The sequence below is a fragment of the Columba livia genome, chromosome 9 (assembly GCF_036013475.1).
Source record: "Columba livia isolate bColLiv1 breed racing homer chromosome 9, bColLiv1.pat.W.v2, whole genome shotgun sequence".
Lineage (NCBI taxonomy): Eukaryota > Metazoa > Chordata > Aves > Columbiformes > Columbidae > Columba > Columba livia.
Genome location: NC_088610.1, coordinates 7,147,155 through 7,162,541, shown reverse-complemented (window position 1 = coordinate 7,162,541; position 15,387 = coordinate 7,147,155). Strand labels below are relative to the sequence as shown.

Below are 15,387 nucleotides of genomic sequence, written 5' to 3'. Positions count from 1 at the left end.
AAGATAGTCCCTGGACAGAGTACTTATTGCTGCTAATTGCTTCCTCACTTTACCTGCCAAATGAGACAATTGATCATATTGTCTATCACGAAGTCAAAAAGATGACAAGGAAAAAGCTTTTAAAACATCAATACCTTATAGCGTAAACCTGGAAAAAGAAGCAACTTCACAAAGGACAAAAGAACCATAGAGTATATACATTGCCTAACAGAAAAACAGATTTGTCACATGAATAAATGTGGCATGTTCCAAAAATCCCCAATCTAATACTTTAGAAAAAAAGCAATATCCTCTTCATGGCTCACTGGTACTCCCTGAGGAATGTTGGAAAACATTCTAGTAAGACATGCCTTGGCTGATAATATCGTCATGTTTCTGGGATTTGATTTGATGTTTTCATTCTTTTTTCTTTTCGGTTTCTTGTTGATTTGATTTGTGAGAATGAACACTTGTCTCAAAAACAGGATCTTGGTTACTGAGGAATCTGTTTATTTCAGGCCCTTTTTCCTAACTTGGTATCAGTTGGAACCACTTATTGCTCTTGGTATTTTAGAGGTCTAATTTTAGGCCCCGTTTTTTCAGATGTTGGCCAGAAGCCCCACTTAGTGTCTCAATGTAGAAAAAGTGTATTGGAAGATTTGGTTTTATCTCTGGTGAGGATCCACAGCTTCTGGAAACATATGAACTTTTTTCCATCGAGTTCAATAGCTTCAGCTCTGGACTTCTGGTTATGACACCAGATTGAGCATCTGTGAAGGACATGAGATGGACATTTGATCCTGGGTTGACTTCACTTACAGCACTTGTTACATGACGAGCTGCCTCTGGTTGGCTGCTGTAAGTCAAGTGTCCATGGCTGCACAAGCTGGGACACGGCAATTTCACTGCCATCAGTACACAGCATCCCAGCACCTATACAATGTAAAGAAGAGCCAACACAACACAAATAAAAGACGAGAGACTGAACCCCACCTTCTCCTGACACTTGGCTCAAAGTCCATGTAAGTTCACCAAATCTTGTTTTAACTCCATACCACCAAGACAACAAGCACACCAAAAAACTTTCTAGGGACTAGCTTTGCACAAAAGTGTCTGTTTTTTGACAAGAAAACCAAAAGTTTTCCCATAATAAGGAGATGCCATCTTAGATATCAGTGGCAAATCTTACCCTCAGGAAAAAGATACCAGGACTTGCTTCTCATTCGAAAACCAGATCTTTAAACAATCATATCTCCCAAGGCACTGATATTCTGCTGGGACTTCTCTACTGCTTCATCCTCCACACTGTCTCTCAAGCTGCAGAGTAGCATGGGCCAGCATCCCAGGACATAGCTCTGCTTTTTCCTCCCACCAGAACACCCAAACATTCCACAAGCTGGAAGTTGGGAGTCTCTCAGGGGCTTTCCCATGCACCAGCAGCACTCACTGGTGAGGGCTGGGCTTGGTTTGTGTTTGCCACACAAAAGGCAAGAGCTGTTGACAAGCTTAATAGCCTCCTCAGGGGTGCTCGCTAAGAAGCGTGCATATGCTAAAGATGGGATTACACTAAGGCAGGAAAAAAAGACACCTTTGGAGTGCAACTGTGTTTTAACTAATTTACCTGCTGCTATTTTCCTTTGTTATTGCAACCATCATGTCTCTGAGGCATCATCTGTTGGGTTGCTTATATGCCACAGGTACCTTTCCCCCCCCCAAGAGGGGAGGGCATATGGACCACTGAGAACTAACAAGTGCTAGGAAGAAAAACACTGAAGGCCCCACTTATAACCAGAGGAGAAGGGGTGGTAGAGAGGATTACTTGCATGGAATTCAGCTTGGGTTTTCAAATCTGTATTTATAGGTTTGGAAAGAGACAAGAACAAAAACTTTATAATAGTTATTAGGGGTTTCATGGAAACTGGATGAATGGATGATTTAAATGGGAAGCCAAATAAATATATATATTAAAGAAAAAAAAAAAAAAAGAAGATAATTTAAGCCTGGCAGGAGACCTTAGGATCTTGAAATAATAAAGCTAAAAAATATGAAAATAAAGCTTTTGAAAAGTGACACAAAGCCTCTGTAGCCTAGTGACTCTTCCATCTTATCAATAGAGATTATGTCCTTGAATCAAGGGACAATAATTGCAGCTGTACTGCCCTCTTATTAATTATTATTAACACAAACTATGCTGTCCTATGCATTGCACTCTAACCACAGCAATACAGTCAGATAAACCATCTACTAAGCACAAAGATGGCATTTGAGAGAGAAGATTAAATAATCCAAAAATAACACCAATTTACATTCACCGAGCAGCTTCTCCCACTTTGCTTTATCTAGTAAGCCATACATATGCATTTAAGTCCTTAGATGGTCACAACGGTGCCTGTATTAACCACAGAAATATCCCTGCAGTGGTGACCCAATGTTATTTGTAGCTGTGTCTGCACAGCTTCTGTAGCTGGACACCTCTCAAAATCAACCTACAATCCATGGGGGAAATGGAAAGTTCCTTGCTTTCATCCCTTTTCTAGAAAAATCAGACACCTACTCAAAGCAGTGACTGGGGCTTCTTTGTATCAGAACACCTACAATTTAAACGATGCTGCTGTCTTTTCGTAAAAAATAATTTAAAAAAAAAGTGTTGGCAATGACAAGAGAGCCAGACTCATAGACAAAGCTGATATTCCTTTTGATACAAACAGGTTCAATGCCAGCAAAAGTGCACCCCTAGTGAAGTTTCAAAAACATCTTACAACAACAGCAGTAGCTGTGAGTTCTGTTAATTCAATTAACTTAATAACGTCGACATCCTCAGTCTGTCATGCACTGATAAACAGGGGAAACTGAGGCAAAGACCAGTGAAGAAATTTGTCAAACAGCAGAAACAAACCCAGAACATCTGAATCACATGCTTGTGCTCATTTGGCTAATGCTCCCTTCACATAAGCCAAATCCTGGTTCTGGTCTCATTGAAGCCAATGGTAAAACTTCCATATATGTGAATGGAGCAAAGATTTGAGACTTCAGCCTACCATCTGCACTTTATAGGTTGGTGCCTTTATAGATGTGGCAGATATTTCATTCTGTTCTGTGGTTCAACCATCTGGACAGTGCTATGTATATTTAGGACACAATGAGAAAAATAAATAGCAATTAAAACAAAACAAAAAAAAAAAAACAACCCACCTCTTTCTTCCATATGGAAGATTTTAGTATTTTGAATAGCAAAATTACTCTTCTTCATTTATGGCACTTCCACAGAGAGATCAGTTGCTTGTAACCATTAGCAGCAACAAAGGCTGAACTCATTCTCTCAGAGGTTTGCTACAGCAGCCCAGCAGCTCCCCACAGCCATAGGAGACAACAGCTCCTGCCCATCCATTCCACCCACAAGAGACACTGCTGCGCTTGGTTATCTCTTCTGTCACAACACTCTCTTCATGTGAGACACAAAACTCTAATCCTGCCCATTTGGTAGGGTGCTGGCTGACTAGCAGTCTGTACCCCCAGGCTCCCATCTTTGCTGCCTGTTCCACAACCTGCTCCGAGGTTAATCCAGATGTCAGAGGCCAGTGCTCTGTCACATCAGAGGCAATGGTCTCCATTCAGGGTGGGCTGTTTGCCAACCCTCACTGGAGCAGGGAGCACAGCCTCCCTGCAGGAAGGATTGCAGCTGCTCACCCTCCTCCCTGCCCTTTGACATCTGAGCATTGCTCCCAGAGAACACGACAGTGGCTTTGACCATCTCCTCTTAAGGGAACAGAGAAATAGGGAGCTCAGACTCTGGCCATGTTCCCTGAGACCTAGCCTTACTTAGGTTTTTGTCAGCTATTATATGCTGTAAGGCTTTTCTAAACTATGAGCAGGTGGTTACTATTGTCATTGAAAAGAAAGCAGCAAGAAAGTTTTAAAGCTTATACAAGCAAAAAGATTGAAGATTTGAAGATCTGGTCCCATCTGTGCACCACCTTCAATGCAGGAAAGAAGGAGGAAATGCATATTCTATAAAGCTTGCCTCTTCTCCAGTCCCCTCACTCCATCAGTGGCAGAAACACTGATGGTTCAGTCAGGGGGTTGCTGCAAAAGGCTCTACCTTCCCAACAAATGCTCAACTATTTTGTTCCAGCCTATACATCAGTGGGCACCACCACCACCTGGCTATGGAACATGGAGAAGAAAAAGAGTTAATTGTGAACAAACCCTAGTAAGATTGAAAAAATCAATGTCTGTTGTAATAATCCTGCTTTGTGATGCTCATTTCCTAAACTTTCCTTTTTAAGGTAGAAATTTTCTATACTTTGTCCCTCCTGATAGTTGGCTTCTATTTCCTTTCTTTTGAAAAGGCTCCTTTGAAAAAATCTCCTTAGCCAGTTTTGGGAGGATGAGCAAAGTGTGAGGCTTCCTCCAGCAATAAGAAAGCAATTGTTACAAAAGTTGGGAGAAAACAATCATAAATGATACATTTTAAGAAAATTGAACTCTGACACTTCTTAATTAGTTAGCTATAAGTTGTCAGATACATTGAATCTACGTCAGTCAGCATCTGTGTCAGTCGAATTAGTTCAAAAGAATTAGGTGTATCTGCCATACTCTCAATACTTTTCCAAAGAAGCCAAAAAGATAACTGCTGAACTAGGCATATTCTTCCTGAATAAGGGATGCAGAGGAGGGCTGGCAGGCTGCTGCCACAGAAGACCAAGTTTTCAATACTTTGTTTGAAGTCAACACTAGACAAGTGTAAAGGGAATTCTCTCCCTGACATGGGAGGAAGGGGAAGTATGTCCTGCATCATAATTTTAATTTTTGCATACATGATTTGCACCATCCTAAACTCTAATCAGCTAAGATTATAACGAGCAGCCTTCAACTCAACCATTTTGGAGTCACTTTTCTTGACATAAATACAACAATCACAACAGCATCACATTTTACTGTTTTGGGCTGTTCCACACCTCCCACAGAGAAGGGATGTATCAGCTACTTCCTTGGACAGTCCCTTCTAGGCACCTTCTGAATACTCAAAAGCAAGAGCAGATTCAGTGTAACTACTTGCCTCAACCAGTCTGGAAAGGATGGGCAGGCAGAGGCAAGACTGCTTTGCCTATAATGGCAAATAGAAGTGAGAGGGAACAGATCCTTACTGAGGATGAGACTTGGTCGCCAAGAGTTTACATCAACAATCTTGTTGTACATGGTGTCTCCTGTTCTTACAGGTGAGGATCCAGTAAGCATATTGCCTAGGTTTAGTCCCAAAATGAAGATGCATACAGACACAACTTTCCCTGTTACCTCTCTGTTCCTTTATACAGAATACCTGAGGCAACTGCAAGCAGCTTCACTTGAGTCAAACTATGTCATAACATGAAGCTAAACATAGTCCATGTTTCATTCAGCCCTTCAAAGGAACCTTGACCTTTCAGGTCAGCAAGGTAGAGCTGGCACAAAGCAAGGGGAGGGAACTTCCACCTCAACTGTTCCCCACAAAAAGCCCCATTTCATCCCACCAGTTCCCATATTCTCGGAGTGAGGAGATGTAGGTGAGAATACTCTTCATCTGCCCCAGGATAGATGGTTTCAGTCACTGAACAGTTCAGACTCAAAACAGAATGCCTATGTGCAAACACCATCACAAAACACTCCAAATACTCCCAAACCCAAATGACATCAAGAGTTTCTTTAATTATTATATTTTTAAACCCTTGATTTTCTTGTGGTGGGAGCCTCAGAACCACTGGAGACCTTGGGGGGTGGAGGAATGCCAAAGACAATTGTGGCCTGGGAATATTTGCCAGCTGGACTATGAGATTTATTTTTGGTTCTCAGTTCTTTTCTTTCTGTTCTCCTTGCAGATACTGCTTTCTGGCTTGCTAGGACCTGCAAATGCAGAGTCCTATGAACTGCAGACCCAGACTGTTCTAGGGTGTCTGTCCCTGAAATTGAGAGGGCTAATGCAACAGTGAGCAGCAATTTCATATATCAGGAAGCCTATCTTTTTGCAAACTGCTCTCACTAGCCACAATTCCTTCAAAGGAAGGAACTTCAAAGGCTCAGTTTTGCTCTTGTTTACACCCATTCAGCTTTAACAGCTACTGCTGATTTATATGAGGAACACGGTCTGAAATCTGGGATTCATTTCCTATTCTAAAGAAAAAAAAAAACACACTTTGAATCCAGCTATCTTGCAGGCTTAAATTCTGGTCTGCATACTTCCCTTTCAATGCCACAGACTTATCTTTCTGTCTACTTCCAATTTTCAGAAAACTGCTGAAATTCAAACTATGTGAATATACATCATATAAAACAATCACAAAGACTGTGTTGGTTCAATAGCTTCCCACCTATCCTTCCTACACTGAAGGAAAATCCTCTGATTGTGTGACACAGCAAAGAACACCTTGCAAGTGTGACTGGAATTCTGCTCACAAGTGGGTAAATGCTGCAGGAGCTGATCCCCAAGGCTGCTGCCCACCATGAAAATGTGCAAGAGTGTCTTGAACTCAATCCCCAGCTGAAGTGCCAGCACAAAGCACCAAGGACCATCTTTTGAAAATAGCTAACAATATGGGGTGTGATGTGCAAAGTGTTGATAGATTCAGGAGAAACTGTGGCTGAAAGAGATGAGCTCCTACACAAACTACCTCAGAAGAAACTGAAAATAAACACTCAGCCTTCATGCTCTCAGGACAAGATATGAGATAGCATAAGAGGACAACCTGAAAATACCCATACACTGCAACTCTTGCAAAAGACGCTCTGTGACTATTTGGTAATCAATTACCTGCCATGTCCTTTCTTAACTCTCTCATCTTTTCCTCATGAGTCAGCTCCTGCAGTACCTGAAGCAAAATAGATCCACAGTTCAGTTAAGAGATATCTTGTCCTATACATTGGTTTTATCTTTGGTAACCAGAGCTAGCTAGCTAGCTAAAAATACAGATGAGTTTCAGGAAAGCAAAGCCTTGCTGGAAGGCAAAGTCTAGATGAGCATTCCATAGCACAGCATATGCATCTTACCTCCACCCCAATTTTTTCCCCAATGACTCAATCTATTTCCCCAATGGCTTGATCTTTTAACAGGACACAGTACACAAAACATGGGGAACCCATGGTCTTCTTTGGAGACTTTGTCTTGTTCTTCATCTAAATTAGGGTGTTCTTCTGTAACCTTACTGGAAGTGCCTCAGTTTCATAACACTTCAGTCACTCCTTTCAGACAAAATGAATCATCTGGATATATCAGAAACGTCAAATAAGGAACAGCTTGCATGAACAAAAGCAGAAGAATACTACATATGTGCTTGTCCAAATTATTTGGCAAACAACAAATGTACCAGGAAAGAACAGATCGACGAGGGGGAAAGAAAAGAAAAAAGTTATTTCCTCATGAATATTGTTCTTACTAACTTGACTGACTATGCTAAGAATAATTTGATTGGAACATGGCACTTAAACTGTTCAAAACTTCTGGGTTTGAGTTGCTCTTCATACAAGGCTTTTGTCAAAATTAATTTGTTTTGCTGGATTGGGGAACCAGAATTATACTTTAGCATTGTACTTGTAAGAAGCAAATTTCACATTTGCTCACTGCTCATCTTGTGTGCCTCCTCTTTGTTTCAGACTTCTTCCCTGGTATTTCCGTCCACCCTGAAATCCTAAAGTGCAATGACAGGGCAAGATACCAAGTGTCCTACATGGATAATCAGGATATAAACGATTACAGCAGAAGTTGCTTGCTAACCTCCTGCCACTCAACAGGAGAACTAAACTCAAAAGAAAGCTTCCCCTCATTTTTCCTTTTCCTCTACTCCATACAGCATCAAAATGCATTGTTTGATTTGCAGAAGTTTTTAGCTCATCCATCTGGGTCACATATCTATGGATGATACCAGAACAGGATTAAATACCCTAGCAAGAATCAGGGGTGTTGCACTGCATGCTTCTTCAGAGCAAAGCACCTAATGGCAAGGCAGGATCCTTAAGCAGGATTTGCACACGCAGGCTCCATCAGCACTCACTACACGCTCTGTATTGTTGCTGCTTAGACAGCAGACTTCCCTACCGTCTTCTGGGTCTTTTTCTTTTCCTCCCCAAGATCTGTTGTCAGAGGAAAGGAGTTCAGAGCTTCTTTCCCTCTACCAGTGGGTCAGTTTCACTCTGTTGCATTAATGGGAATTGCAGGTGTACTTCAGCTCAAACACTGATTTCTTCAAACAGCAGAGAAAAGGCTACATGCACTTGGGGAGGAAGAACATACATCCGTTTGTGCAATCTTAGCTTTCAAGGGGAAATGTGCAGTGGAAAAAGAAGGAATGATAGAGGAAATTAAATTAAAATGCAGGAAAAAGAATATTAGTAACAGAAGGGAACTTTTACCTGTGGTGCTGGCCAAAATGCTTTCAAGATGCTCTGTGAGAATGCACGGGTGGACAGGAAGGCCAGCAGACTATCTAAATACGATGCTGAGTTGGAAGGTTCTGGGGAAATTGTCCTATTTCTACAGTCTAAGAGAACTTAGCACCTCAGTCCAGCTCTGACCTTGGTGGGGGTCTCTTGTCCCTTGTTTGGGCTGGCAGGAGCTCAGCCCAGAGCCTGGCAGGAGGCATGCCCATGAGGCATTCTTGCAGTATCTCTCTGTTCTCCTGCCAAATGGCCTGGGGCATGTTCAAAAGCACCGCAAGTGAAGAGCACTCTGAACAATGTGGCATGAGTGTGTTCTGGTAAGATTTTCCTAGGTACTGTGTGATAAAGAACATGGGAGGTTGTTTCCACTTACAGACCAAGCTGTTTGCTCAGACCTGTGGATCCCCAAGCCCAAACAGACCTCGCAAGGGCAGTCACTCTGTACAAGCTGTCATCTCCAGAGCAATTTGGCTGGAAACTGCACCTCTCCTATTTTTGTTCTCATCTTCTCATGCTTCTTGACCCATTCCAGGCTGACTTCCCATTTTGGTCAAGACAACAGTATTTATCATACCACCACAAAGAACATAGGACTAAGAGACCCAGCCTGACAAATGCCTTTTAGCACTGACAGAATTATTAATCACCAATGATTTACACCACAGGGATCTCAAACAAGCTTCCAGTCCTTCTGCCCTTCTAATGATGCTCTTCTCTGTCCTCAGAGTCTTTACCTTGGCTCTGGCTCAATCCCTGTTCCCCGAGCTTTTTACCACATGGTCAGCCTTCTCACCCAGCCTGCTCTGTCCTGCTCTCCACTCTGGTTAGCTGGTATCTCATGAGGATTGATTAGATCACGTTGAAGGAGCTCTTGCCCCAGCTGTACCTAGCCAGCACCAGTTCTCTCTCTGCCTTGGGTTCCTTTTGAGATCTGTTTTCCTTCGTTATGCTTTCCTGTCCCACTAACTCCCCATGCCAAATGCTACCAGCCTGCATTCAATTTCCAGAGCCTTTCTGCAGTGCACAGCAGCTCCATTTCCAGGTATCTTACCAGTACCTTGTACAGTGGCGCTAAAACATCCCTATCTCCACAGGTTACTTGCCTAATACACCTGGGCTGCATCTGGACTGGAAGAGTATTGCCCCCCTATGACCACCGATGTTTGAACATCCAAACTGACGTTTCAGTTTGTTTTAAAAATGAGAAATTGCTAAAACCCCAACCACACATAACTGATTGTATGAAAATTATTTTCCTACCCCTTTTTCACTTCTTCCCGTAAGTTCACTGGGGGTAGCAAGGTTTCTTATATGGACACCAGCCCTGTCAATAAAACTTGGCAGGTTTCACACCACTTATTTCTCTTAGGCCAGCACAAGGCTTCATGACATCAGTAGCTTCCACCCATACCAATGAGATGAAGAAAATAATTTCTTCTGTTAGCAATGACCTTCCAAGTTAGTGTGCTTGCAAAGCATACTAAGTGCTAAGAGTCTTTTTTTACTTCATTGATTTTACCAAATCATTGTCAGGATTTCTGGTAATAGTTTCATTAGTCTCACAACAAAGAGATGATGAACATATCCACCGAGAAGAATCCATGAGGAACTGCAAAGAACTCAGAGGACATGAGAGTGGTGTGATTTAAATGACAGATCAGCTTGGGGCACAGGTGTGCTGCACAGCATTCCTCTCCCCTCTGCACTGTTATAAATTGGGATGCAATTAGGATTACTTTGATCAGACATAACTGACCAGCCCCCAGCCTGATCATGGACACTGCCCGTTTCTGGGCTCCGTGCACAGAATTCATTCTTGAAGATCACACTGTTTTGTCCCTTAGCTCTCTGTAGTTCAGCTTACCACATGCTGTTGACTTTCACCTGAACAAGCTCAGTTACTTCTATTGTCCACACTCATCTCTGCTGATCAGTATCCCCTTTAGCACCACTCATTCATATCAGAGAGTAAAAAGTTCTAAGACACAGAGGGAATACCCACATGAGGCTAACACAGTCCTGCAGTAGATGCCCCTGAATCTGGAATAACACATCAGTGCTCTGTTATACTTCGGTAATTTAGTACTGCTGAAAGACACGGAGAAGCAGCCCAATGCAGGGCCAGGCTCACGTGTGGAGCTACAGGCTCCATGGGACACTGTGCTGTATGGTACAGGTACACGGGTTTGTTCAGAGCTGGTTCAGGTCTCTCTAACCTGGCGCTGCTTTACACTAGCCCATCCAGGTGCTCTGCAGTATCCTCCGGAACTGGGGGTGTTTTAATAGGGAAGTTTTATGGGAATGATCTGTTTTGTCTTGAATTCTCTATATGGCTAAGTTGTCTCTGTCTTTGTCTTTCTGGGCGATTACCATGAAATGGATAAAAAGGCAACTGAAAAATCGCCAGCCTTTGCATTATCTGAGGTCACTGTTTTATAGTTTTTTGTCAACTTCATGTCATTCCCACCATCTGTAAGTGGCTACGCTAGCAGAAAAGACATGTCCCTTGATCAAGACACCTGATTATAATGCAAAACAGTAAAAACACATGTTCATATAAGTTAAGTCTTACATTCTCAAGTAAAGAGAGGAATATTTGACTACAGTTTACTGTCAACAAGAAAACAAATAAAAATAGTACCGCAATAACAATTGCTCATATAACTGTATTGTAACATCTTTAAGACCTAGATTGTCTAATACTTGGAATTCATATGGCAACAACCACATTTAGCCGTGTTTTATTTCTTGCATAGTTCATGTTTCACTCACCCATACCTACATCCTACTGGAACATTTCAAAAGTATTATCTATCCATTTCTTGTATGCGGTACTAGCAAATGCAAATCACAACAAACTCCACTGCTTATCTTAAAATCCAGAAAAGACCGGAGTATGGCTAGAGAAAGAGGCCCCAAGTTCAGGGGATTCAGCTAGGCCATCTGTGCTGTTCTCTTCCCATGGTCATACTTAATGCTTTTCTGAAACTACACCTGCATGCCAAACTGGACAGATTCACATCCTTATGACCGGAGAGAAGCACAGTTTTAACACTCTCATGCAATCTTCTCTGGCTTGCTTTTGCTATTTGTAGTATCACTAAGGAAACAAAATGTAAGACTGGTGATCTCTATTCAACATGTGCCTTCCCCAGACGTGATCTCAGCTAACTTGTGTATCACTTAACTCCAGCCCATTCTTTCCTATACAAATACCCATGAAATAGGTTTAATTGGAAGGTAAGCAATGATATCTGTGACTCTGAGTAGCTTTTTATGTCCAGTACATAAAGAGCTACAGTGACCTCTAATGGCAGCCTGCCAAGCCTTTGGAACTACAGTACCTGCGATGCTAAGCAAAGTGCATTGTATCTTTGCTATAAAAACAATGAATCACACCTAGCACTCACTGGAAGGTCTCACAGCACTTTACAACAGTGGGATGTAATTATCCACTGGACATGGAGACATAGGGATATGATGTGACTCACCTAAGATCATGCACCTGGTCTGGAACAGCCACCAAGGATGCATCTCAGGGCTGCTGAGTCCCAATCCAAGGCTTTCTCCAAGTGAACCTGACAATAAGACAGACTAGGCTAGATATGAATACTGCCAATTCTGCCCTAAATCCACATTCTGCTCTACCCTTCCATGGCAGCTGGCACTCTCTTTTCAAGTCATTCACCTTCATTTCTGAATAATATTATCACTGTGTGCCAATGCTTGGTGTCGGTTAGTGTCTGAGAAAAGGCAGAGTTTTTGTTACAGAAAACCAGGAGAAAAACAAAAACAAAAAACCAAATACACACAAAGCCACAAATAACAAGAACAAAAGACACACACACAAAACCCCCACACAAGCAGTTTTACTTTTGATCTGAATTCTTCCAGGAGTAACTCTGAACCTATGAGTTGACAAGGATTTTGGATAAATTTTTCATGGCAATATCAACAGATCACAATTAGCAGTTCTCTGATCTTGACCTTTTTATGCACTTATTCTCATAATTCAGCTGTTTGTTAGGGATATGTGACTTTAGCTAATTTAGAGGTGGAAAACTGAGGGAAGGATTCACACTCAAGGACAAGCTCCATGATCACCTTCACAGATACAAGTTCACTCACACTCTGGATGCAGATTGAAGTTCAACTGATTCACATAGGCAAAGAAACACAAGGCATGCAGGGCAAAACTTTGGTTTATGTTCAGACAGGGAGACCAGAGGCACAAGTAAGCCACCGTGCACCAGCTGATCTGGGCGAGCAATCTCTGAAGACTCTCAGCAAATGGGAAGTAGTAAGACTGAACTTAGTATGCAATAAAGGAAGTTTCACTAAGGCAGCATGACCTTCCGTGACGAGAGAGCTGAGCACCTGCATTGAGACAATTACCATGACTCAGATGACATGCCACAGCAATGCAAGCATTGATCCAAATCCAAGTATTTTTCTTATAGTCACAAAAGAAGCTCAGAGCACAACGTGCAGAACTGATGTTTCCCAGAACCTCAATTACTAAGCCTGCATTCCCTTTCTTCACTTGATAATGAAAAATAACATTCAGGTGCATAGTTTTATCAGAAAACCAGTACCTCTCTAATTGCTCCAACATGGCAGTTTTTAAAGTTTCATTCTTTTAAACAGCTTCTGAAAGGATAAAATCTGTACTAATACAGATTTGCAATAATGAACCTTGGAAAGGATTCTTTATAGAAATTAACTTGACCAAAAAAAAAAAAAAATCAGCTCTGTATAACTAAATCCCCTGTTTTTCACTGCACAGTTTCTTGGACTTCAGAAGTAAACATATTGTGGGCCATGTTGTACAGACTAGACAGAACTTCAATCTAGTTACTCCTATGCAAGACAAAACTTCTTGTCATAGGATTTTCCATCGTACCAGAGCACTTGTGCAACGTCTTGAATGGGAAATATAGAAGAGCTTCAGACAACTGAGAACTATTATTACACCTTGCAGTATAAAGCTGTTCTGCCCAGGTAACTAATCAGTTGGAAGAAAGCAAGCCTGAGATTTCTGGTGACATTTGGGTTCATAATGCTTATTCCATAGCATGCGTACATCTGAGCAGGGCTCAGACTCACAGTCTCCTGTATCAAACACTAAGAGAACTGTGATTTATATCAGTCAGAAGTCAGATGCTTTCATCACAACACTGAGCTATGTGAGGCCATAAATTGTCTGATGCCATGAATTGTCTAGTACCAGTATATAGAGCATGTGCTAAATGGTATGATACACCTCATTATTTACATATATTCCTTAGTGTTTGGAGGAACTTAACACCCAAGAGCTCACTGTGAAATCCATCCTTACTACACAGAGTGTACCTGCCCTTCGTATGAGTCAATTCCCTGGTCAAAGGTGAATTTTAGACAACGTTTTCTCAAACCAAATACAGCCATCACTGTTGAATCTTCCAGAAATCCAAACCTGGAAGTTTCCACAGATCTTGCAGAAAGTAAACAGAATGATGGTAACAATTCCAGCAGTCGCCAGTTCCAGCATCCATCCATACTGCTCTCCAGTCTGCTCTAGCCCAGCAAATAGGCACACAGGGCAGTCTGGTTTGAGACAGACCTCAGGCTTTGCCAGGAACATGCAGAAATCCTGACAAATTAATATTCTTCAGGCCACATCAGAAACATGCTTTAGTTAAAGACTCAAACTTACTTTGAGCACACAAAAACTGGCAGGTCTTGTAGCAAACTTACCCTGAGTGGCAGGCAGTGAGTGGCTGGCAGGACAGGGTGGAACTAGTGCAAGTTTCTATAGAATATGTGTCTGTTGATATAGATTTTTGTGTGCCCAGTTATGGTATAATTGAATGCCCAGAAAGCTCTGCCACACAGTTTCAGGCAAGAAACCCCTACATTGCTGAGAAAGGACCTGTGACAGCAAAGGCCCAGGAACATTACCTCTACAGAAATGGGACAAGCAACTTTAGTTCAACAGCGACACAAGGGAACGGGGCAACTTGGACAAGTTTCTATTAAAATTCTATTTTACACTGCATGCCCAGAGCAGCTAGTGCACACAATCAGGTGGCCACATAGTGAAAGACAGCACTCAGAGAAGCTTACCTTTGGGTTTCAGGTGTGCTCTACCTGCAGAAATCCTCCACAATGCAACACCTGCCCAGTTGACATTAACCCTTTCAGGTATTCTGCTCAAGACACCCAAGTACAAATTATGGGACACAGCCTGAAAAAACAAAGAACCCCTAGGCATCAAAGGTGAAAGCTGATTTCCCTCTGTCTCTCTTGTTACAGATGACGTCTCCACCCAGTTTCTCCCACATCTTGTTCTCGGTCTGGCTGACATTTGCATCACTTGGCACGTACCTGAAGCCGAAGTGGTGCATTGAATTTATATCCTTCAATGGCTATCAACAGGCTTTTTCACAACAGTGACCTTGAATAAATGCCCTCAATAGCTTCTGGTTTACATGTGAGTTGATGGCACTATGACACTTCCAGGCGGTATTAAATACCTCATAGAACTGGACCAATAGCCAGGGCACAGATCTGGCACACAGAAAATAATAAGTGGAATATCTCCTTGTTACCACAGCAACTTGAAAAACACAAGTGAAAACAGTGCATATCCCCACAGAATTACTGAGGATGAACAGACCATACACTTTTGAAATATTGAAACAAATACTATAATGATGCTTCGGAATTGCAGAATAAATTCTACTTCATGCGGACGTGAATGTCAGAAAGCCAGATGTTGTCTATTGATACGGAAACTTCCTATAATCCCCTAAAATCTGTTGGATAACATACAGGGAACTGATTGTACCCAAGCTTAGAGGAACAAGAACAGCACACACGGTTACACAACTAAACATGGGGAAATACTGATTGCATTACACAACTTAATCAAGCCTTTGCACATTTTAAAATAGACATATTAATTCACTTTTATGGATTATGTAGTAGAGATCTCACCCTACTATCTTAGCGGGCTTGATC

General features: G+C 41.9%; 1 protein-coding gene across 3 annotated transcripts in view; it reads right to left on the bottom strand.

The window, feature by feature from the left end:
• OSTN (osteocrin) overlaps positions 1 to 15,387 on the bottom strand; it is a 102,909-nt gene that overhangs the window by 44,150 nt on the left and 43,372 nt on the right. Inside the window, exon 1 of one of the 3 annotated variants that reach the window (XM_005513209.3) lies at positions 8,359 to 8,382. The exons of the other annotated variants lie outside the window; for them this stretch is intronic. The gene's annotated coding sequence lies outside the window, so the exon portion shown is untranslated. Of the gene's footprint in view, positions 1 to 8,358; positions 8,383 to 15,387 lie in introns of those variants that run through there. 3 annotated transcript variants of the gene reach the window in all.